Raw genomic sequence first — 23,476 nt, forward strand, 5'->3', positions numbered from 1 at the left:
TATATCTTGTTTCTCTTGAAGATTTCTTCTCGAAGTTTTGAAGTGGGAGCTCTCACAGTAGAACAGCCATGCCAAGAACAGAATGTGTGGGATGTGCATTTGAAAGCATGAGAGAGAGAGAGAGTGTGGAATGTACTTTTTGGTCTCAAAGTGCAGTGTTATGAACAGTGGTACATAAATGTGCATTGTTTTGTACATTGAGAGATGAAGTATGTGAGTCTATAGGCAGTGGTACACAAATGTGCATCATGTTGTACATTGAGAGATCAAGTATGTGATGCTATAGGCAGTGGTGCACAAATGTGCATTGTGTTGTACATTGGAAAGTATTATAAAGTTCTTACTATTGGCTTTGACATGGCGTCATGTCATCTTGAATTCTGACTCTGCCTCATTGAGCTTTTCTGCACGCACAGACAGACCCCCAGAGTGTTTGGAAGTTGTTTGGGTTAATCACGTTCAAGGTTGTTTTGTTTTTGGAGAAGAGCTTGGTTAATGTACTGAAGGCTTTCACAAGCTTCGTTAAGATAAAGGCTGGAACATGTGAGAATGTAGAGGTACGTGGGAACTACTTTTGCCCTGGAGTGCTTGCATGGAAGGTGGCCAATTCAAGTAAGTTTCCTTGGTGTGGAAGGAAAGACTTTCAAACTTTCTAGTGTGTTTTGAGACTATAAAGCCGGAGAATCTTGGCAGCCAGATTGGGAGCTCACTTGTGGAGTAGACGTACTGTCACAAGAAGAATCTGGATTTGAGTCCATGTCTAGCTGTCAACGGGCTCCTCCAGATTGTGTTGGCAAGGACATCGAGTGAACGATCGGGTGAGGTGATTTATTTCTTACTACTGCCATTGTGATGCGTGGTTCTAGTGGCTGTGGTCATTTGAGGTGTTTTTTGTGATGTGTGAGTGAGTCAGAGTGCCCATCCAAAGTAATCATTTGATGTAGTTGGTGTATATATCTTTTTGATTTCTTGCACGACATCAAGTATTATTTGCTGCTTGTCTGTTCATTATTTTTATTCATGAATTTAACTGTTACATTTGCCAAGTGTGTTATTATTGTTTGCATATAAATATATATATATCTCTATATACATTTGACTACTGCTCATTTGACATCTGGGAATGCCTTTTCTGTTAGAGAGCATTGCATAAATAAAACCCCAAGCCTCATTCTAAAAAGAGAGTATTTGATGTGTATCATTTTATAAAGTGAAACCCCTTTCTAGGTGTTGTTGTGATTTATGTCTCCTGCTTCTTCGTGCCTGGGTCATCGTGTGGGAGTGGTATTTTTGAGGGCGAGGCAAGACACTCATTGGTAAAAGTGCATGTTTTCCTCTTCCTAACCATTCTTCCCTTGCAAATTCCACCATGTAACTTTCATGGCGAATGCCCCAGAGCCCAATGGAAGTTTACACTAAATTCAGAATATACAATGAGTGCATGCTACCATCTGTGGCCAATTTTATTTCTGTGGTAGGACCTTTTTATCGCAACAGCAGGCTTTGAAACCCAGTTAATTTCTTGATACTTCATGATAGCACACAGGAAGAAATGAAGCACAGAATTAGTTAAAAATGCTACTGAGATAGATCCTCATCCCTTGAACACTATAGTGTTACTGGTTTTACATTTCTTCTCAACTCTTACAAGTGGTAAAATTCAGAGTGTGCGGTATCTGGGGGGATTTTTACATTTGTACGAATTCAAAGGTATTCATCGTTGTGAACTAGGGAAGCGTCACTTAAAACGACATACATACAAACAAATAATTTCATACTTTAAACAATTGTGAAGCCAACAACAGACATTTCTCTGGGCATCAAATAATATAGTGTTGTTACCAACAGATCTCACTGATATGTTACTCATTTAACCTACCTCAGAAGGATTTCAGGCTAAACTGATTTCTACCAGAATCCACAGAATCCAAAATCATATCCTACAGATCACATCAGATGTGAGTGGTTAAAACTGTAGACCCCTTTCTCATATGCATCAATCTGAAGGTGCAGACTTGTTATAATAATGGCAGCATTGTGGGGATTGAACAGGCATTGCATATGTAATGGGAGCAAGGAAAGAGACTTGTTCAGAAGTTAATGCCATATCTTAGCACAGTTAATGATGTAATGGAAAGGTTGTCATGAACATGTGTGAAGGACAAAGAGCTGTGAATAGTGATTTCTCAAACAGGGATTTAAGTAGAGGACGTTAAGCTAGATGTGGTTGACCAAGCAAAAACTTAAAGAGTATGCTTTTGCACATAACGTTGTGGTAACATTACAACACTATGCTGTGTGATGCCCACCAACACAGGCTATGTATGTGGAGGACTGTATGTGGGAGAGAATGAGCAACAACTTTCATACAGCACTCATGTATTAGAATAGCAATCACTCATTTAAATCAGTGATGTTATACAACAGTGGCTAAAGCCAAACAACTTTCCTGGTCTGGGGCCTTACCAGATCACTATCTGTTCTCAATTTCATAGCAGCGTGCACATTTCTGAGCAGCATACGCTTGTTTCTCCTCTAGGCAGCTGAGATACATGTACCATATAGATTACATTGGTGTTTAAACTGCATCTGAAAGACTCATGGTGTGATATGGCAAGTGTATTCAGCGCCACCGAAGTGTGAGGAGGCTATCTTGTAATGATGCTCAATGCATGTAATATGTCTCAATGCATGCACAACTAGTGTAAAAAGCAACCGTGCACTCAAATGGTTTAACAAAATATTATAACCCAAGAGCCCATATGTTAAATTTCTGATATACCTGGATGATTACCTAAATACAGTTAGCACTGACTGCTGAATATACTGATTGATAATGGGAACATACTTTATCTAACCAGCTACAGATATCATTAAATCCATCTTCTCACCTTTGCAAGTATATACAATTATCTAGATTGTCTTGAATGTAAAACCTTAGTGTGAGGCATGCCACACTGTGTGTATATTTCACCACATTGTTAGCCTATAAAACATAATTCCACATACCTTTAACGTTGTAATGCAAAAACACTGAAATTAACTGCTACACAAGATAGAAACCAATACATTCATCAGTTTAAAATGATTAAGTGGTAGTACAAAAGGTGATAGTGCTCAAATGTCGCTCAATCCCACATTTAAGAACAGCTTAATATATTGCAGTTTTTTTAAATTCTATGTTACAAGAGACACCTCATTTCTTTCAAATCATTCATTCCTTTAAATTGAAGAGTGTCAATGCACTTTATTCAGTTTATTTCTCTGTGGAACAATTTCTTAGTCAAGTCAATATCTTCTGTATGATCTACAACCTCCAATATCTAGAATCGTAATTGTGTGACATTGTGTTAGTGTTCTAAATGTATAAAATGTAAATATATAGCTGCACTGCACTTGTTACTGTTATTGTTACTGTAATTCCTGATGTTGCTCTTATGTTCAGAAAGCCTTGTCTTTATTTTTATTCTCTTTTGCCTGCATACAACAATCCATGTGGAGGTTTAAATGAGTAGATGCAGTTTTCACTTTTGCCGGTTGGGTTATGATTAAGGAATATTTGGTTGCCTTTATGTGGATGTACAAAATAATTGCCCTGTATTATTTTGTTACAGTGTACGCAATTAATTCAAAACCCTTTTGTATCCCCTGTACTCACTTTTAATTAAATTAAAAGTTGAGTAAAAAAGCTCTTACACTTTGCAGTAAATTGTAGTAATTTCACTACTTTTTTCTTTCCAACACTCCAGAGTGAAAATGTACCAAGAAGTGTAGAGCTACCTCTCCTGAAAAAGGGAGTGGAGCCAAATTTACAAGTGTAAGGTTATTACAGCTAAAACAGAACCACAGCATTAATAAATGTCCTTTTTTTGGGGCTATTCGGGGTAGTTCGCGCTTAGGCCCCTGTAACCTTTTCACCACATAAGGTATACACGCCAAATTTGCGTCCTTTTATTCCAACATCATGGGGATTTTAAAGGTACACAGGGTTTGTTGATTCCCCTGGAGGGGACCCAAAAATTAGCCAAACTACAGCTAAATGTAGTTTTTTTTTTTTAAACTAGGAAAAAGTGCTGCAGATGGAAGCATCTGTTTTTTCTCCCTGCAAATGGTATCAACAAAGGGTTTGTGGTGCTGAAATCACCATCTTCCCAGATTTCAGGGACTGACAGACGTTTGTCAGAAAAACAACATTTTTAACACAGTTTTGGGCATATTTTTGCTACTTTTTGTGCTTTCAACCTCCTTCCAGTTAGTGGTAGAAATGGGTCTGAAACCAATAATGGATCCTGAAAGCTATACATTTTTTAAAAAGTAGACAAAATTCTGAATTCATCAAGGGGTCATTTGTGTGGATCCTTCAAGTTTTTTTAATGGAAACTAACAGTTGAAAATAGGAAAATTGGAAATGAGTTTGAAAAAACAGCCAATTGTGCCAGCATTTTCACCTGTAACTTCTTATAAGTATGACAGAGTCTTGAAAGCAATATACCTTTACACCCGCTGGACCCCTTTGGTTGTGAGGATATATAGGACTTGTAGGTTCACCAAGAACCAGAGGAACCCAGAGCCAATAACTGAGCAGCGTCTTGCAATAGTTTTTATTGTGTCCCGGGTAAATGGCAGATCATTTGGGAAAATATAAACAGTGATAAATAGGTATGAAAGGCACCTATGTATTTCTGAAATGGGAACAAAATATAGAGTTCAGAAACAGTAGCTATTTGCACATCTCCGAAATTGTGGGTACCCATACTAGCTAGTGAAGTATAGTAAAAAAATTTAAGTGACCCCCCTTGCAAAACCGGTTGATTTGTGATAGGCAATTTTGATGCCTCCACAATATGTTTTGGGCCCTTGCCTGTCATGGGTACTTGGCCCATCCATGCAAGTGAGGTACCATTTTTATCAAGAGACCTGGGGTAATGTTGGGTGAAACAAAATTTGTGTCATCCCGGTGACCCCACAACTTTTCCCACACATACATTTGAGAAAAAGTTGGTTTTTTCAGCTAAATTTGAGGTTTTCTGGGTATTAAAACTTTGGTAGGTCCACACAAGCCATACCTCCTTGGACTCCCCGGGGTGTCTAGTTTTCATAAATGTGTGGATTTGGTAGATTTCCCAGATGGCTGCCAATTATGGGGCCAAAAACCAAGGTGACCCCCCCTTGCAAAACCAGGTCATTTTGTAATAGGCAATTTTGATGTCTCCACACTAAATTTTGGGTCGTTTCCTGTCGTGGGTACATGGCCCACTCACACGATTGAGGTACCATTTTTATCGGAAGACTTTTGGGAATGAGGGGTGGGTGGAATTTTGTGAATCCACGCAGATTACAGAACTTCCCATCACAGACATATGAGGAATTTTTTTTTTTTTTAAACTAAGTTTGAGGTTTGCAAGGGATTCTGGGTTACAGAACTTGGTGAGAGGCACACTATTCACCCCATCCTGTATTTCCCTAGGTTTGCTAGGTTTCCCTAGGTGCCAGCTTCACTAGGGCCCAAAATCCACTGGTAGGCACATAGCAAAAAAAAAGCCAGTGCCTAGTCTGCTTTTTGCCGCCCTGGGGTGTATGGAGGGAGATTTTCCCTGCATAAAGACGGTGGCTATATTTTTAGTGCGGTGGGGGCATCGGTATGCCCATTCTGGGCAAACCCCACCTCATGTATAAAAAACTTACCGGCACTTAATTGTCAATACCAGCTCTCATGTAGCCTGGCACATGATGGTGCTGTCTGTGTAATTTGGAGATGAACACAACAACAGTTGTTTATTAGTTCAATAATATTAAGAACAATTAATAACTGCTGCCCAAGCCATTCTTTTAGCTTTGTAGACCTGGAATAATCTGAATTGTTATACCTGTAGGAGTGTGATGGTTAATAGTTGTGTTGTTCGAGGCAATGGGTGGTGCAAGTTGCAGTGGCCTTGTGACGAGGACCCTGGCACTTATAAATTAAGTACAGCCATTCTCCTTTCCCGAGCAGAAACTGATAAGTAAATATTGTTAAAAGACAGAGGTCCAGCAAAAGTGCATGGCAGGGGCGTAATGCAGGCCCCTGCAGCCCCAGTGGCGCAGGGATGCTCCAACCCTTTATGGACCTTCGGGGGGCCCATTGACCCCACGACCAATTAATATCTGTCCATCTCGGAGACTCCAGGGCCCCAACATTACTTTCTGCAAAAGGGCCCCATCATTGTGAGTTACACCACTGCTTCTTGGAATTACTATATTATGGGCAGTAGCGGCTGCTACAGGACAGGGGGTGGTGAGGCGGAGATAGGGAGAGGAATTTAATTTTAAAAAAGGACTTACGTTTAATGGCCAGCGCGCCGCCTCTCCTCCATCATCCTGCCTCGTCCTCTTTATCTTCCTGTCCCGGACGGCAGCAGGAAGCAATCGGGCAGAGAGGCTTCCCTGAGCCAATAACAATGCTGCAATGCAGGGTTGTGATTGGTCTGAGCGCCGTAGATCGGCACTCAGACTGGAAGAGGGAGCCTGTGCATATTCATGACCGAGCTGTGTAATGCAAGAGGGTCAGCCAAACAGTCCATGTGCACTTGGGGAGTGCACACTACTCCTTCTCTGCTCTGGCCAGCCCCGCCTACCACTTACTGCAATAGGGAAAATAAAATGATAATAACAATACGTTATTATCATTTGATTTTTCCTTTTGAGCAGTGAGGCAGCGGTCCTCCTTCCTAGCAGAGGAGCCAACACTGAAGACATGGGAAACATTACTGCAAGTTTGACAAACAAAATTTCCTGCACTTTTTTAAAGCGATTTTTCCACACACATTTTTCTCTTTCCATTGAGAGTAACAGTTGTTGCTTTGATGACTTGCTTTTCTGATCATTACTACTTCTGCTTAGCAAATGCGTCACATTACAGATGACAGCACGATGGCCTTGTGACAGCACTTTTACAATCAACACCCATCCGTTCCTCATTTGAGCATGTTTTTTCGTCACACCCAACCGTACGTTTATTATTCACCTGCTAAATGCTGCCACCCCAAACTAAGAATAGCGCTATTATGACATTTCCATTCATTATTGCAAAGCTGACGCGCTCTGCTTCCCCTCTCGCTTCTCGCTTAACTGCCTCACGTGCTGCTTCCAGCTCACAATGTTCTGACCCAGTTTGAAGGAGTGTGCTAATACAGATACGCAAACAAACATCATGCAGGTCACCGTCTGGCAGGATGTATGCTCAAATATGGTAGATCTAGTAAAACTAGGGGGCTCAATTATGAGCCCTTGCGACACCTTTGCGCCACCGGTGCATCACTTTTTGTGATGCATAGGCGGCATAAAAAATGCGCCATGTTGCTCCCTATTTACAAAGTGATGCATCTAGGCAGATGCATCACTTAGTAAACTCCTGTGCTACATTATACCTGCGTCAGGTATAATGTATGCAGGGTGGGCGTTCACACACATCCAAGTCTCGTAGAAGTGGAGCATTGACATCCATAAGATTTCAGTGCGTCAAATCCTTATGCCTGCCTCATAGCAGGCATAATGGTGACACAGTGCTATATTTAAAGCCCTCCCCCTGCATTGCTGGAGTTGCGCCACACTTCCCACACAACTACAGCAACGCTTCAGTTTTGCGCCGACAGGTATGTCAGAAATACTGACGTTACTGTCATTCCTTGCAACATGATGCATCATTCATACAGTAAAGATGACGCATCCATCTTGTTGCAAGGAGGGCGCAGTGAAAACTGTTGCATTGCTGTTCTCACGCAGCGGTGCAACAGTTTTCATAAATAAGGCCCTAGGATTATTTATTTTGAATGTAAAAAGGATTACTATTGTGCACATGCCAAAACTCACCTGAGGTTTTAGAGGGAAGTAAATGGTAAGTGTGTAAGGTACTAGATGTGAACACCCCCAAAATAAGTTTCCTGATCCACAATGTGATGAAATACAATTGAACCACTTTCTGAAGGGGCTTGTCCAAAAAAGCTAAAGGCTGAAGCAAGCTGACCAAAAGCTAATTCTTCTATGTAAATGTGCATATTTATTTATGTATATGTCGAGATATTGTGCGGGGTGTGTACTGATACATTGTGCTTTTAAAAAAACTTAGGGGCATATTCTTAAGGACTTATCGCCGAGTTAGCGGCACTTTATCGTAGCACAAGTGGCAATAGATTTATCACCCAATTCACAAGCTGGTGCTGACAGCCGACATCGCCAATTTTCCTGCGATAGCAGCCACAAAAAACATCGCCATGGATGACACCGGCAACTAAAGCTAATGAGATGCAGAGTAGGCGTTCCCATGCCAAAAGCCGCGAAAACACCACTTCGCAACATTCTCAATGACCAGACAGATCGGCGATAAGATCACAAAACATGCAATAAGGCGCGTAGGCAGCAGGGAATTAACACCTGCTCTTTCCTGGTATTAAGTCGGATGATAACCTGCATCAGAAATGGGAGCCCAGTCCACAGCCACACCAGAAGAACAACAGATGCCATGGAGCTACTGATCGTGCAGCTCGATATTTTACATCAACTTTACCAAATCATGAACAAAACAATTTGCCTGATGTCGCACAATTACAACAATTACCATTCATGTGTGGTCAGAAAAAGGAGAATCATTCATTCATCTTTGAATTTCCAAACAAATTATTCTATTCAAATTAAACTCAAAACAACTATTTGGAAGAGTCATGGCGGGTCTTCTCTGGACAATCTGTAAGTCACAGCCTGCAAGACAAAATTCAAGATAAGAAGGTGTGTCATGCGCTCATCAAAGGACAGAGAGAGAGAGTATAAGAGCGAGAGCAAGAAAGGGAGAGAGAGAGCGAAAGGAAGAGAGGGAGAGAGAGAGAAAGAGCGAGAAAGAGAGAGAAAGAGACAGATTAAGAGAGAGAAAGAGAGAGACAGTGAAAGGAAGAGAGGGAGAGGGAGAGAAAGAGAGAGAAAGAGAGGGAGAGAGAGACAGACAGTGAAAGGAAGTGAGGGAGAGGGAAAGAGAGTGCCGACACTGCGGACCCAGGCCTCACTGCTCACCTGCTGCTACCGGTGTGTCTCCAACCACGTGCCGGAATACACTGCAGTCCACCAGGTCCCTTATCTGAAACAGAGTCCAGATTAATGAATGGCAGTGTCTATATCATTGCACACTCCCCTGCGCACCCAGGCCTCACTGCTCACCTTCCACCACAGACATGTCTCCAAGAGGGCCAATAACGTGCCGGGGCCGCGACCTTGGTAACCTCCACATCATGCAGCCCCACACCGCGGGCCACAAGGTCACACACGTGATTCTAGGTCTTGATTTCGCAATAGCAGAGATCATATCAGTGCACACGGCATCCTCACAGGCTGCACACCCGCCCAGCTCTTTGGGTGCCACTAACTCTGTGAACCGCGAGGCAATGCCACCTGGCGGTAGGCCCGTGCTGCCCGCTGGCTCAGGCCCACACTGCGGTCCAGCAGGGCTCACACAAATCCTTACCATTCTGGACCGCCAGGATGGAGCATCATCGCAGGCTGCACACCTGCTCAGCACTTAAGGTGCCCCTACCTCAGTGCACCGAAAGTCACCGCCCCATGGTGGTAGGCTTGTGCCAGCCGCAGTGTATCTGGTGTCACCAAGTCTGTGCAACGCAAGTCATGGACCCTTTATGATTGAGTCTCATGATATGCCAGACGGACGCAGCCATGTCACCTCCGGACAGTGGGGAAGAACTGGGACACGTAGCATCGTCGTCGTCCCCTCTATACGTAGGCCTAGTGGGCTGGGTCAGCGTACGCCAGGCCAGCGTAGCGGTGTGAATAATTATCCCTGGGCTCTGGGCGTGGTTCATTTCTGGGCTGGGCAGGAAACCAACTGATGCGGGTGTCTCTCTCGCAGTGTCGGTGCCACACGGCCCGCAATCGACAATGTTGCAATGTTGCATGCACCCAGAGGGCGGCCGTGCATGAAGGAATTGTACAAGGAGCACAAGACTGCTTGGGCTCTTGGCTCCTACATGCCAACTGTTGTGTGTGTATCGCTATTGGTGCACCATAAGCCTAAGGCTTAGCCTCAATCGCAGCGCAAAAGCCACATCATATTTCCTGAATGCAAGCAGTAGCCAGACTAACATTAGGGATGAAAGCACCTTTGTCTCAATACATGAGGCGGAATGACATCTGCACTTCCGATCTTGGCCTTGCATGCGGCAGGCACCCCCTTGGAGAGATACCATAGCAGATGACGACTACCACACTACGCACAACGCTAATGAAAGACCAACGTTTCCACACCCCACACACAGAAGTCCTTGCTCAAGGTAATTTTGCATGGAATGCACTTGACACTTACATACACAACAACCCATATGTACAAACATTGCACACACATATGACTCATTGCTCCGAGCTGTGACATATCATCCACATAATTGCCACATGTTAGAAGAGTGCCGGTTCTACAAGAGCCACCAACGCAATGGCAGAACATCCCGGGCACATGCACAAGGCCTGTCACGTGGAACATTACCGTGACCAAATGCTGCCTGTTAGTGTCTGATGCATTGGTCTGCATGTTGTGGCCCTTGTCTTGCCCGTACTGACACCACATGCTAATTAAGTCTACGCAACATCACTAGTGTTCAACTGTGATGAGTGTTGATTAGAATGTCAAATTGTGTGCCTCAATGAGCATTGTCCGTACAAACTGAGGGACTGACTGACGCATTTCACTTAGGGGTGAGTCTCTATTGCCATCTCCACCTCTGTGAGCCAGACATTGTGGTTGGGATAGTTGCTGATAGGCCTGTGCTCTTACGTGTCTTCAGCAATGTGAGTATGGTGTCCAACTTCTTGCCATATGGATCAATGTGATCCATCACTACAGGCTGTGTCCACCCAGTAGAGTGTGAGTAGGTATGCGAAGAGATGTTCTGTTGTCAAGTGTGATGGGGGACACTACTTTAGCCAAACATATAGAAATCCTAGGGTCTAACCGTGTAACAAAATAATTATGAATTGGTAACACTCCCCCATGAGAAATCGAAGAATGTGTTGGATAATCATAGAATTATCCAAGGGCAGATCCCTTTGTAGGATGTAATCCCTCACTCACCATAGGTGACATGCTTCATCATAGGGATTCACCTCCCAAAGGAAACTCCTAGTTCCTTTGAGGGCTACAACCCCCTCTCTGAGAGGGAGGAGCTCCGGGATGTTTTGTTTGAGTGTGAAGGGTATTCTAATCCCACATGTGATGAGCCAAACGTGTGAGTGAGGTCGCAGCGCAAAAAAAGGGGTATGAAATGTGAAAAGAAATGTGAAAGATATGTGAAATCTAAAACTGACTAATGGGCATGAAGCAATACTTTAATAGAGATATGCTCACTGTCAAGATTAAAAAACCAGTGCACCAGCGGTATGGATTTAGACCCCTATGGTGTGGTGAATAGTGGTCAACATGTTTCAGCCCAAAAAGTCCATATTCGGACCAGGCTTTCGTCGGGACCTTACAAGGTTGATGGTGCTGCTATAGTACAGTGATGTAAACAAAAAGGATATCAGAACAGGACGCTATCTTCGGTCCGTCTGTACCAGAAAGGTGAAGATACCTGCAAAAGAGTGAACACAATGCACTTGTCAGGTATACAAATTAAATTCCACCCTGTGACTTGAAAAGGGAGAGAGGGATCTGCACAGGATAATACAATGAAGAATAAGCAAAAAGTCTTACCCGCAATTGCTGAGTAAAGGGCATTACCTCTACCTGGCAACTGCTCAGGAAGGGAGCACCGCTCTAAAAAGAAGGGAGAGAGTGGGGTGTATATGTTAGTCTGTACACCATATACTCACTCACAAGTCTAATGGTTAACTGACCTTATTCACAGACCTGAAATAAACCTACTTGGTTTGAGAGTTTGAATGTAAAAACTAGAAGCTTCTAGAAAAGGGGAGATTTAGAAGTCTGGGCCAATATTTGAACTTGCGGATCTAGATATACAGATCCTCATTGTTACGTGAGGGTACGATCTTCAGTCTAACAGAGCCCTGCAAGACTTTACCCTCTTGTTTCTATTTAAAGCAACAACATCTCATGTGAGATGATCACTTTAGCAAAAAATTCAGCGAAAAATTCAACTGCGATACGGTGGCTGAACCCAGCTGATAAATAGATTCGCCACACCATAGATACCTATTGAATTATGGCACTTGCCGTCATAAGTACACACCCGCTAAGATAAGCAGGGTTCTTCTGCCTGTATGTGCACATTAAAAAAATGGTTCAAAAGCAATGTAACATGCATAAAACCCCATTAGGCTCGCTGTCGAAAAATAAAGGCAGCATTAATGCGATTTGGGATGGCAAATGAAAAACTCACTAGGCAGAGACACTTACAACTAGTGGGATAAGGGAACTCAGCATCTAGCGACAACACAAAGAGTAAAATAAAAAGTAAAATAACTTCACACAAGCTTATACACGGAAAACCAGCCTGCCACTCACCTATCCGTCGGTACTCCACGGCAGAAAGAGCCTGCTGCTGGAGGTGAGTGTCAGGTGATAAAGGAGGTACTTTTATATCCGCCAGCGTAATTGGTTAATTAAAAAACGGTGAGACTAGAACGCCGAATATCGCGTTCATGCGCATGATTAATAGTTGGGTCACAGTAATAACAACGCATCTCTGCGCATGCCTCATCTTCAGGTCTCTATAACCGGGCGCATGCGCAGAAAGTCAAAATGTTCCAGAAAAACCACGAAAGAAAAAAAATATTTATGTAATGTCTATAAGTGAAAGTATAGACCAACATATTGATATTTTAAGCTGCTGATAGCTCTGCCTCACAGATGGGGCAAACAATCAGAAAACTTAATCAATAAAGGAAGAGTGTTTGACGACGTAATGCATGCGTGCAGTGGAAAACAAGTGTCACCACGCATGTATACTGGAATGAGATTGTCACCTAATAAGAAATTAATATTGCGAATATACAAATTGTAACTGGGCAGGGGGGGTACTATATTTCCACATGTATTATAATGATAATTATAGAACTTAATTCCCAGCGATTGTTGGACTGTACAAATAGCCACAGTGACACTCAAGTCAAAGCTCCGAATAAAAAGGATTCTCAGTAAGCTAAGGTGACCACTCTACAAGGACACCCAAGGGATCTCATCATTCAGGCCTGTTTGATGGCTGTCGAGCTTGTGCACCCAGCGTTGCTCCTTCCTGAACAAAAAAGTAGAAATGTCAGCGATATGTGATGGAATGAATGGTTTTTCTAATACTGTCCATTTCAGTTCTTGGGGGGAATGTCATACTGTTACGAAGTGTTGGGTTAATTTAGTAGGGGTCTTTCAGCACCGAATAGTGCTCTTATGTTCTAAAATTCGTGTTTTTACTCGTCGTGTCATCATCCCCACATATCGAAGTGGACAAGGGCATGTGATGAGGTAGATTAGATTGCTGTTATTGCAGTTAGTGTGCTTTGTCAAAACCCAGGGTCTAGATGTGCCAATGTCAATCTCCGTGGTATGCTTTGTGTGTGCACATGCAGCACAACTACCACAGGGAAAATGACCTTGTACCGCAGGTAAACTCCATAGTGCGTCTTGCTGCATTACAGCAGCCTCCCGCGGACGAGTGTGTACCAGTCTATCTCTGATGTTGGTACTGCAAGGTGAAGAGGGGACTAGGTAGTGGTTTTGTCCCAATGTTAAGAATCTTCCAGTTAAACAGATTACTTTTTTTGATCTGATTAGAGAAACTGCAGAAGGTGTTAACGTAAGTAAGTCTATTGGAGTTCTCTTTAGGGCCTCTTGGTTCCAGCAGGGCAGCTCTATTGTTATTGGCTGCACGTTTTAAAGACTGTTTAACAAGTTTCTTAGGATAGTGTCTTGTTATGAGTTGATTTGTTAATTCCCTCGCATGTTCTTGGTATTTCGTCATTGTTGAACAGTTTCTCTTGATACGTAAGAATTGTCAATCAATCAATCAATCAATCATTACACTTATAAAGCGCGCTACTTACCCGTGAGGGTCTCAAGGCGCTGAGGGGAGGGGGTGCTGCTACTGCTACTGCTCGAAGAGCCAGGTTTTGGGGAGTCTTCTGAAGGTGAGCAGGTCCTGGGTCTGCCGTAGGTGGGTATGGAGGGTGTTCCAGGTCTTGATGGCGAGGAAGGAGAAGGATCTGCCGCCAGAGGTCGTTCGTTGGATGCGGGGGACAGCAGCGAGTGTGAGGCTGGCAGAGCGGAGCTGGTGGGTGGGGGTGTAGAAGCTGAGTCGGCTGTTGAGGTAGGCCGGTCCGGTGTTGTGGAGTGCTTTGTGTGCGTGGGTGAGTAGTTTGAAGGTGATCCTCTTTTTGACGGGGAGCCAGTGTAGGTCTCTCAGGTGGGGGGTGATGTGGCTGCGGCGAGGGACATTGAGGATCAGTCGGGCGGAGGCGTTTTGGATGCGTTGAAGTTGTCGCAGGTGTTTGGCCGGGATACCAGCGTAAAGTGAGTTGCCGTAGTCTAACCTGCTGCTGACGAGGGCCTGGGTCACCGTTCTTCTTGTTTCGATGGAGATCCACTTGTAGATCCTGCGGAGCATGCGGAGGGTGTTGAAGCAGAAGGAGGAGACGGTGTTGACCTGCTTCGACATGGAGAGGGAGGAGTCGAGGATGATTCCCAGGTTGCGTGCATGGTCGGTGGGTGTTGGTGCTGTTCCCAGTGTGGTCGGCCACCAGGAGTCGTCTCAGGCGGAGGGGGTGGTTCCGAGGATTAGGACCACCATTTTGTTCGAGTTCAGCTTCAGTCGGCTGTTCCTCATCCATTCGGCGACGGCCTTCATTCCCTCGTGGAGGTTGGTTTTGGCGGTGTGCGGGTCCGAAAGGCAAATTTTGGTGTAAAGCTTTAGGATGGAAACTATCAAACAGCAAGAGTGAATTCTTCGCCATTGTTTTTTTGTAGAGTTCAGTGCTCAAGCCTCCATCTGCCCGGAAAATCAGGATGTAAGCGAACCTTACTGGACTCACATGTGAATCTTAACCAGATCTTAAAGTCATTAATGGAAGCGGCTGAACCTGTCCATATCACCAAAACATCATCAATATAACGTTTCCAACAACGTATATTGTGTCTGTATGGATTTTGGGTGCTGAAGATGTGTTCTTGTTCGAAACTATGTACAAAGAGGTTCACCAAACTAGGGGCGAACACACTGCCCATAGAAGTCCTGGACACTTGTAAGAACAATTGATCCTCAAATTTGAAGAAATTCTCTTTCATTGCAATCCAGGCACAATTGATGATAAAAGAAACTGGAGTGATGGAATCGGGGACTTTCTCCAACAACAAAGTTTCAATCTTAGACAAAGTTTCATCTTGAGGGATACATGTGTATAATGATTCTACGTCAAAAGAGACGAGGAAATCATTATCTACGTTAAATTCAATGTTTTCAATCAAATTCAAGACATGTTTGGTGTCTTTTAAATAGGTTGGCATGTCCAAAACTAGAGGATGTAAAAAGGGATCCACAAAAGTGGATAAGGGTTCCAACAAGGATCCCAGTCCAGATATGATCGGACGCCCCGGCGGGGGTCTTTGAATTTTATGCACTTTGGGTAACGACTTTGACATTGACATTTCATACACAGCCCTGTTCCTAACATTGCGTGGGGCAAAGTTGTGAAATTGCGCGATTGTTGTTTCAGAGCATTGAGGCCACAGCTAGTACACACATTCCCAGTCATCTCACTGCCTATGTGTGTCACAGTCACACATGTGAATTGCTTTTATTTCACAGGGTGTACCTTTTTGTGCAATCAATGTCCTTACATGCATCTATACTTTCATACTTGATCGATTATGTACATGACACATCTATGTGAATTTGAATGATTTATTCACATTTGGTGGAGTGTCGGAGCTGGAGTAGCACATGGCCATACCAACCACACATTACATTGTAACCCAGTGGAGGGCCAGCCAGAGTCATTTAGGGATTGACAAGTACATCGGAAGAGGAACAGTACAGTCCGTAGTCTGATTGCTGTGTCATTGTTAAGCAAACAAAATATGGCAGTCCATGTTGAGGTCCAAGGTGAGTGTATCAGAGTGTTTCGGGGGACAGTGGGAGGTGTTGTTACAGGGCATGATGCAGAGGGCAGAACAAAGCTGAAACAGGGCAAATGGCGGAGAAGATTGCTACTGGCTCCTTCTTAATACACCAGTGGAATCACCCGCATCTTCGTCCTCTGTCATCTGTTTGACATGTGGGTGCTGATGTTTGGTCTGCAGCACTGTGTGCCACTGACACATCAGGGGCCGGAGATGTGTGTGTGGAAGTACCAGCAGCATTCATCAGCAACTGCCTTAGTGGCAGCAATGTGATGATGAGGATCTGCAGGGCATATAAGAAACCAACAACTTTTCGCTGGTGTGCATCCATGGCAGCCGTTCTTTCCACATGCATCCGCTCAATGTACTCCATTATCCTCGGCGTCTGTGCCAACTCTTGGCTGACATCAATGAGGCCACTCTGACTAGACAGTTGTTCTCCTCTCAGAGGCATGACTCCAGTGGTGTTGGTTATGGATTGTTGGGCATCATGGAGTGAACTGTGGGTGTCCGTTAAGGAAGGGGAGGTGGTCCCTGATGTGACTTATACACCCACGTATGTCATCTAGCTTGGCTGCCATGTGTTTGAACCCCACCTGCAGCTGTTCAGCCACCTCCTTCTGGCAGTCTAACACCTGGCCTTGGAATGTGATGTGTTCTTTGGTGAGGTGCTGGGAGCCAGCCGTGGTGGTGGATGCTTTCAGCTGTGTGGTCTGTGCAGGGGGTGGGGTCTCCTCGATGCAGCTGAGCTGCCCTGCTCCTGGAGGTGGTTTGCCGTAGCTGTCCATGAGCTGTTTTAGGGCGTCGGTGTCGAAGGTGTGTAGGTCCTCTTCATCATCACTGAGGAGTTGTCTGGTCTGCTCTGCAGGAGGTGTTGATTTTCCCTCTACAATGTGAAGGGGAGGGGCATTTTAACATTGTGTTGCCATGTATGTTGACGCATTGTTCAAGTTTACATACAGACTGCATGACAATGTACATTGTGACTGTTTGGGAGGAGCTGGCTATTTGATGCGGGACAGTGGACATTTGAACTACATCACTGATGTGAGGTTGTACACCTACATTCTCATCTCACAGTTTCCTGCTATCCCAGATGTGATTGGCCAGTTTCTACGCACAAGCGGAACCAGTTGTGTCCTCTGTTCTGTAGTGTAAGTGTTGCACTTTATATCACATTTTAGTCAATGTTGATGTGCTGTTATTGCTATGTGTGTGTGCTGCATGGTGGGAGAGTCGCTCCTGCAGCATTGATTTTGCTGCCCCTTATCCCTTTGAGGCGGTGTGCCTTTGACTTCTGTGCTTTTGCAGTCCTGAGATGTTGCAGACTTGGCTAATTTTGGCTCTTGTTCAGATTTTGGACTCTTGGGCATAGTTTATCCCCAGATGTGTTGTTGACGTCAGGGGTTGTTTGTGCATGTGGATGTGTCAGAGTGTGACCTGCTCCTTTCCAGATGTGTTCCACACTCAGCCACCTCAGGGTCGTGGCATGCACCATGTCATGATAATTGGACTGCAGCCATGCTATTCGTCATGCAGTGTCACTTGCATTGTCAGTGTGGCTAAAAAACATGCAGCTTTACTGGTTTTAACATGTGTGCATGGGTTGGTTGTGAGATTGGTGCTATGTGGGGAGGGACTCTTTTGTGCCCATAGTGGACGGGAGCCTACTTGCTGTTTGTATGTGTGCTGCAGTGTGCCAAGGGGATCAAGCACATGATCCAGAGTCATTGTGGGTGTGCAGTGTGCTCTACTTAATTGTGCATGTGTGCCATTGTGCCCATCTCCCCCGTCCCCCTAGTCCCTGTTCGGTACTCACCCTGGTGCTGTTGTGTCAGGTCATGTTGAGCAGTGTACGGACACCCAACTCCTGCCACCGTCTCCCCACTGATGACTGTGGATACCATTTCTTCCATCTCATCCATCTCCTGGTGTTCTGCTGGACTGCCACCTCCAGTCTGCATTGCTGCATGATGGTTGTCAGCGAGTTTCTTCTTGGTTTTGCGCTTCGCATCATTCCAGTGCCTCTTGACCTCTCCAATTGTCCTCTTCCTCACACCGAATGCATTCACCTTGTCCAGGATGGACTGCCATATTGCATTCATATTTTCCAATGACACGTTGGAGGTGACGAACAGATGTCGGTGGTGTTCTATCACCTCCATGATGATGATCCTGTTTTCCTGCGGACTGAACCTCGTCTTCCTCGTCTTCTTCTCCTTGCCCTTCCGTGCCCCCGGGGTCCCAGGCTGGTCTTCCTGGGGGCTTGTGGGGTTCTGGTCATCCTCTGTACTTGCTCCGACTTCCTCTATGGTGCTACACAGTTTAGACTCTTTTGTTAGTGTTTTTCGGTGCTTTTATAGTACATTTTCCCGCATGATGTGTGAGAATTGCAGGCCTGTCACTGGTTATAGCTGATTTTTTTTATCGTGGTTGGTCACATCGCAACTTTTTTTGTCAAAATTCGTTTTTATTAGACAGCATCAAGTGTAACAACACTGGGGCTGTAAGCACGCAAACCCTAGGACAGGAAATTTAGCTAATTGCAGTCCAGTTGCTTAATTTCTCAGGGTTCATGCACCCCCCCCATATAACCGCGAAGAAAATGCTAATTTTAGGTCCAAATTTGCTAGGGAACACCTTTACGTAAGAACAAGAAACCATAAACTAAACCCCACAAACCTCCCAAAGCCCTCCCTCCCCCACAACCCCGGTGGTGGTGGTTTCCACATAGTGAGGAATTTTATGGTATGAAGGCTTTGTTGGTGGGCGTCTAGATAAGGATGGACTCAACCAGACTACGGGGAATGTGTATGTCTACCTGGTTTCCCTGATGGGGTTTAGAATTGGAAGAGGTGTGAAGTACTGGGTATTTTAAGCCCAGCGGTGCAGGGGAACACACCCTATGACTTCGGGGTTCTTCCTGTTTCAGACCTACAGAAACACAGAGGTGCCGATCACAATCCGGTAAAAACCGGGTACGAACCGTCGGACGGAGCATATTCTCCGTCCGACGCGTACCCGGTCGTCAAAATATACAAACATGGAATTACGATTCGCACGGGTACACCATTACCGTACGAATCGTAAAAAAGACCGACCGAACAAAAAACACCTACCAATGCGATCCGGGAAAACGCCGACCTGACGTCGGGACGCACGCAGCCAGCCATTCACGACCCAGGAATCACGATTCGCACCGACGTCACCCCGCACGGTGAATATTTTGCGGCACCCAAAAACTGCCGGAAAATCAGGACGACGCGAACAAGGACCACCAGTACGCGACGGACAGACGGCGACGCGAACAAGGAGGACCAGTACGTGACGGACACACAGGACGACGCCACCAAGGAGGACCCGTACGCGACAGGACGACGCGATCAAGGAGGACCCGTACGCGACAGGACGACGCGAGCAAGGAGTACCAGTACGCGACGGACAGACATGGACCCGAACCTACGAGTCATCCCTGCCCTCATAGCAGTACACCTCCTCTACAGGTTACGACGCAGACGCCGCAGAAGGTCAGAATAACTAAGGGAGGGGGGAAAGTGGGGTGGGGTGGGGGTGGCACTACCAGGGCAGGCCACAAAACAACCACATGAGTGACACACTACACATGGCCTGGACATACCTGACTCCCATGCCCTGGTCACCACGAGGGGGTGGGGGCGTGTCCTGATAATCCAGCGACCGCCACAACGGAAGTCCGTCACCACGCGAACCGGCAACACAACCAGACAGGTACGTCCCGTACCCACGCCTGAAGAGCGTGGGTACGAGTCGGACCACGCCCACACACGTCACCCCAACAATGGCGGGACGGATCGCACCCACGTGGCAAAGGCCTGGGTACGGGCCGCACAAACATCACATAGCGTGGGGACGGATATGTACGGACCCTACCCCCACCCCGTATGCAAGGAGCGTACCCCCCAGCCCAACAGTGCAAGTACGACCCGTACCCCCACCCGCGGACGTACGGAGCGTACCCCCAGCCCAACAGTGTAAGTACGACCCGTACCCCCACCCGCGGACGTACGGAGCGTACCCCCAGCCCAACAGTGTAAGTACGACCCGTACCCCCACCCGCTAATGCAAGGAGCGTACCCCCCTGCCCAACAGTGTAAGTACGACCCGTACCCCCACCCGCGGACGTACGGAGCGTACCCCCAGCCCAACAGTGTAAGTACGACCCGTACCCCCACCCGCGGACGTACGGAGCGTACCCCCAGCCCAACAGTGTAAGTACGACCCGTACCCCCACCCGCGAATGCAAGGAGCGTACCCCCCTGCCCAACAGTGTAAGTACGACCCGTACCCCCACCCGCGGACGTACGGAGCGTACCCCCAGCCCAACAGTGTAAGTACGACCCGTATCCCCACCCGCGGACGTACGGAGCGTACCCCCAGCCCAACAGTGTAAGTACGACCCGTACCCCCACCCGCGGACGCACGGAGCGTACCCCCAGCCCAACAGTGGAAGTACGACCCGTACCCCCACCCGCGGACGTACGGAGCGTACCCCCAGCCCAACAGTGTAAGTACGACCCGTACCCCCACCCGCGAATGCAAGGAGCGTACCCCCCTGCCCAACAGTGTAAGTACGACCCGTACCCCCACCCGCGTATGCATGGAGCGTACCCCCCATGCCAACAGTGTAAGTACGACTCGAACCCCCACCCACGAATGCAAGGAGCGTACCCCCCTGCCCAACAGTGTAAGTACGACCCGTACCCACACCCGCGGACGTACGGAGCGTACCCCCAGCCCAACAGTGTAAGTACGACCCGTACCCACACCCGCGGACGCACGGAGCGTACCCCCAGCCCAACAGTGTAAGTACGACCCGTACCCCCACCCGCGGACGTACGGAGCGTACCCCCCATGCCAACAGTGTAAGTACGACTCGAACCCCCACCCACGAATGCAAGGAGCGTACCCCCCTGCCCAACAGTGTAAGTACGACCCGTACCCCCACCCGCGGACGCACGGAGCGTACCCCCAGCCCAACAGTGTAAGTACGACCCGTACCCCCACCCGCGGACGTACGGAGCGTACCCCCCATGCCAACAGTGTAAGTACGACTCGAACCCCCACCCACGAATGCAAGGAGCGTACCCCCCTGCCCAACAGTGTAAGTACGACCCGTACCCACACCCGCGGACGTACGGAGCGTACCCCCACCACACCAGTGTCAGTAGACACGTACCCTCACCTCTAATGCAGTGTGCGTAACCCCACCGTGTATGTGCCAAGCGCACATATCCAGAAATCGGAGGTGTGTGTGCAGAGTCCACCCAGCAGTGCCCTGAGACAGGAGGGGTGTGTGCAGAGTCCTCCCAGCAGTGTCCAGACCCAGGAGGGGTGGGTGCAGACACCTCCCAGCAGTGCCCAGAGACAGGAGGGGTGTGTGCAGAGTCCTCCCAGCAGTGTCCAGACCCAGGAGGGGTGGGTGGTGAGTCCACCCAGCAGTGCCCAGAGACAGGAGGGGTGGGTGCAGAGACCTCCCAGCAGTGCCCTGAGACAGGAGGGGTGTGTGCAGAGTCCTCCCAGCAGTGTCCAGACCCAGGAGGGGTGGGTGCAGAGTCCTCCCAGCAGTGTCCAGACCCAGGAGGGGTGGGTGGTGAGTCCTCCCAGCAGTGCCCAGAGACAGGAGGGGTGTGTGCAGAGTCCTCCCAGCAGTGTCCAGACCCAGGAGGGGTGGGTGGTGAGTCCACCCAGCAGTGCCCAGACCCAGGAGGGGTGTGTGCAGAGTCCTCCCAGCAGTGTCCAGACCCAGGAGGGGTGGGTGGTGAGTCCACCCAGCAGTGCCCAGAGACAGGAGGGGTGGGTGCAGAGACCTCCCAGCAGTGTCCAGACCCAGGAGGGGTGGGTGGTGAGTCCTCCCAGCAGTGCCCAGAGACAGGAGGGGTGGGTGCAGAGTCCTCCCAGCAGTGTCCAGACCCAGGAGGGGTGGGTGCAGACACCTCCCAGCAGTGCCCAGAGACAGGAGGGGTGTGTGCAGAGTCCTCCCAGCAGTGTCCAGACCCAGGAGGGGTGGGTGGTGAGTCCTCCCAGCAGTGCCCAGAGACAGGAGGGGTGGGTGCAGAGACCTCCCAGCAGTGCCCTGAGACAGGAGGGGTGTGTGCAGAGTCCTCCCAGCAGTGTCCAGACCCAGGAGGGGTGGGTGCAGAGTCCTCCCAGCAGTGTCCACACCCAGGAGGGGTGTAACACATGTGTGTGATGCCACAATTACCCACATCCATACTGCCTACAAGGGAACATGTCCCCATGAACTCATGTCAACTGACTCCACACACAAGTACAGTGATCACCAAGGATGCCACGATTGTTGCAGGTGGAGACATGGCCATGCATGCATGGCCAAAGTAGAAGGGCTCCGTCACACACACAGCTCATGTACACACAGCTCTGCGCTAAACATTGGGAACACCCTGCAGGGAAGAAACTGGGTACACAGAGGAAGGAATACACCCTGGGACAATTGAACCATGCAGTAACTGCTGACATGACCTAAGGAAGTTAGCCAACACCTTGTGATGGCACACAGATCCTAGGGTGGCCCCAAAGAGCAGAACACTACTACAAATCCCACACACCCAAAGCCTTAAACACCACCCAAAACAATGTAGCAGCCCCACCAACACCAATACCACCATAGCAGGAGTGTGATAATGAAAAAAAAAATAAGCTTTAATCAGCATGAGCACAATGTCCGTGGATCAACGGCAGTTCAAAGTCAACAAAGGCCATAGGGCAGTCAATTATTCCCAGCTGCATGGGGGACACAGTGGGATGTGTGTCCCCTACCTTGCCTGCACAGTCAAATGCCATCGTCTTCCATACTGGTGAGGGCATCAGGGGGGGGGGAAGCAACAGGCACCGCAGGGACATCAGGGCAAAGGGGCGGCGTTGTGGGTGCAGGGATGGAGGACTCAACCACAGGGGGTGTGTCATGGCCAAAGGCGGAGGCCAGGATGGCACTACACACCTTAGCAAGGTCCTCCAGGGAGTCCCCTGCACCCGAAGTGACCTCAGGCCCCAAGGAGGGGGGGGGTTCAGAGGGATGGGTTGCAGCGCCACCGGGGGAGGGTGGAGACAGGGGGGGAGACTCAACCACCCTGACCGAGGACTTCCTTGACCGCTTGCGTGGTGGCGTAACTGTGGGGCTCAGGGACAGAGCGGCCATGAAGGAGTCCTTGGGGGAGATGTGGCCAGGAGAGCTGAGGGGAGGGGATTTGGAGGGAGTGGATTGTGTGGAATGCGGACTCCCACTCTGGCTGCGTGTCACACGTTTGCCCCCCGACCCAGTGGGTGTGCCTATCTCACCCTGTGTGTGCGTGTCAGGAGGAGTGCGGTGGACCTTCCCTGCTGGTG

At 47.6% G+C, this 23,476-nt stretch overlaps 1 protein-coding gene across 1 annotated transcript in view; it reads right to left on the bottom strand.

Annotated features, from left to right (window-relative positions):
• The window catches only part of LOC146866264 (alcohol dehydrogenase 1-like), a 364,524-nt gene that overhangs the window by 173,946 nt on the left and 167,102 nt on the right, over nt 1-23,476 (bottom strand). The gene's annotated exons all lie outside the window — the stretch shown is intronic.

This window comes from Triturus cristatus, chromosome 2_1 (assembly GCF_964204655.1).
Source record: "Triturus cristatus chromosome 2_1, aTriCri1.1, whole genome shotgun sequence".
NCBI classification, from domain to species: domain Eukaryota; kingdom Metazoa; phylum Chordata; class Amphibia; order Caudata; family Salamandridae; genus Triturus; species Triturus cristatus.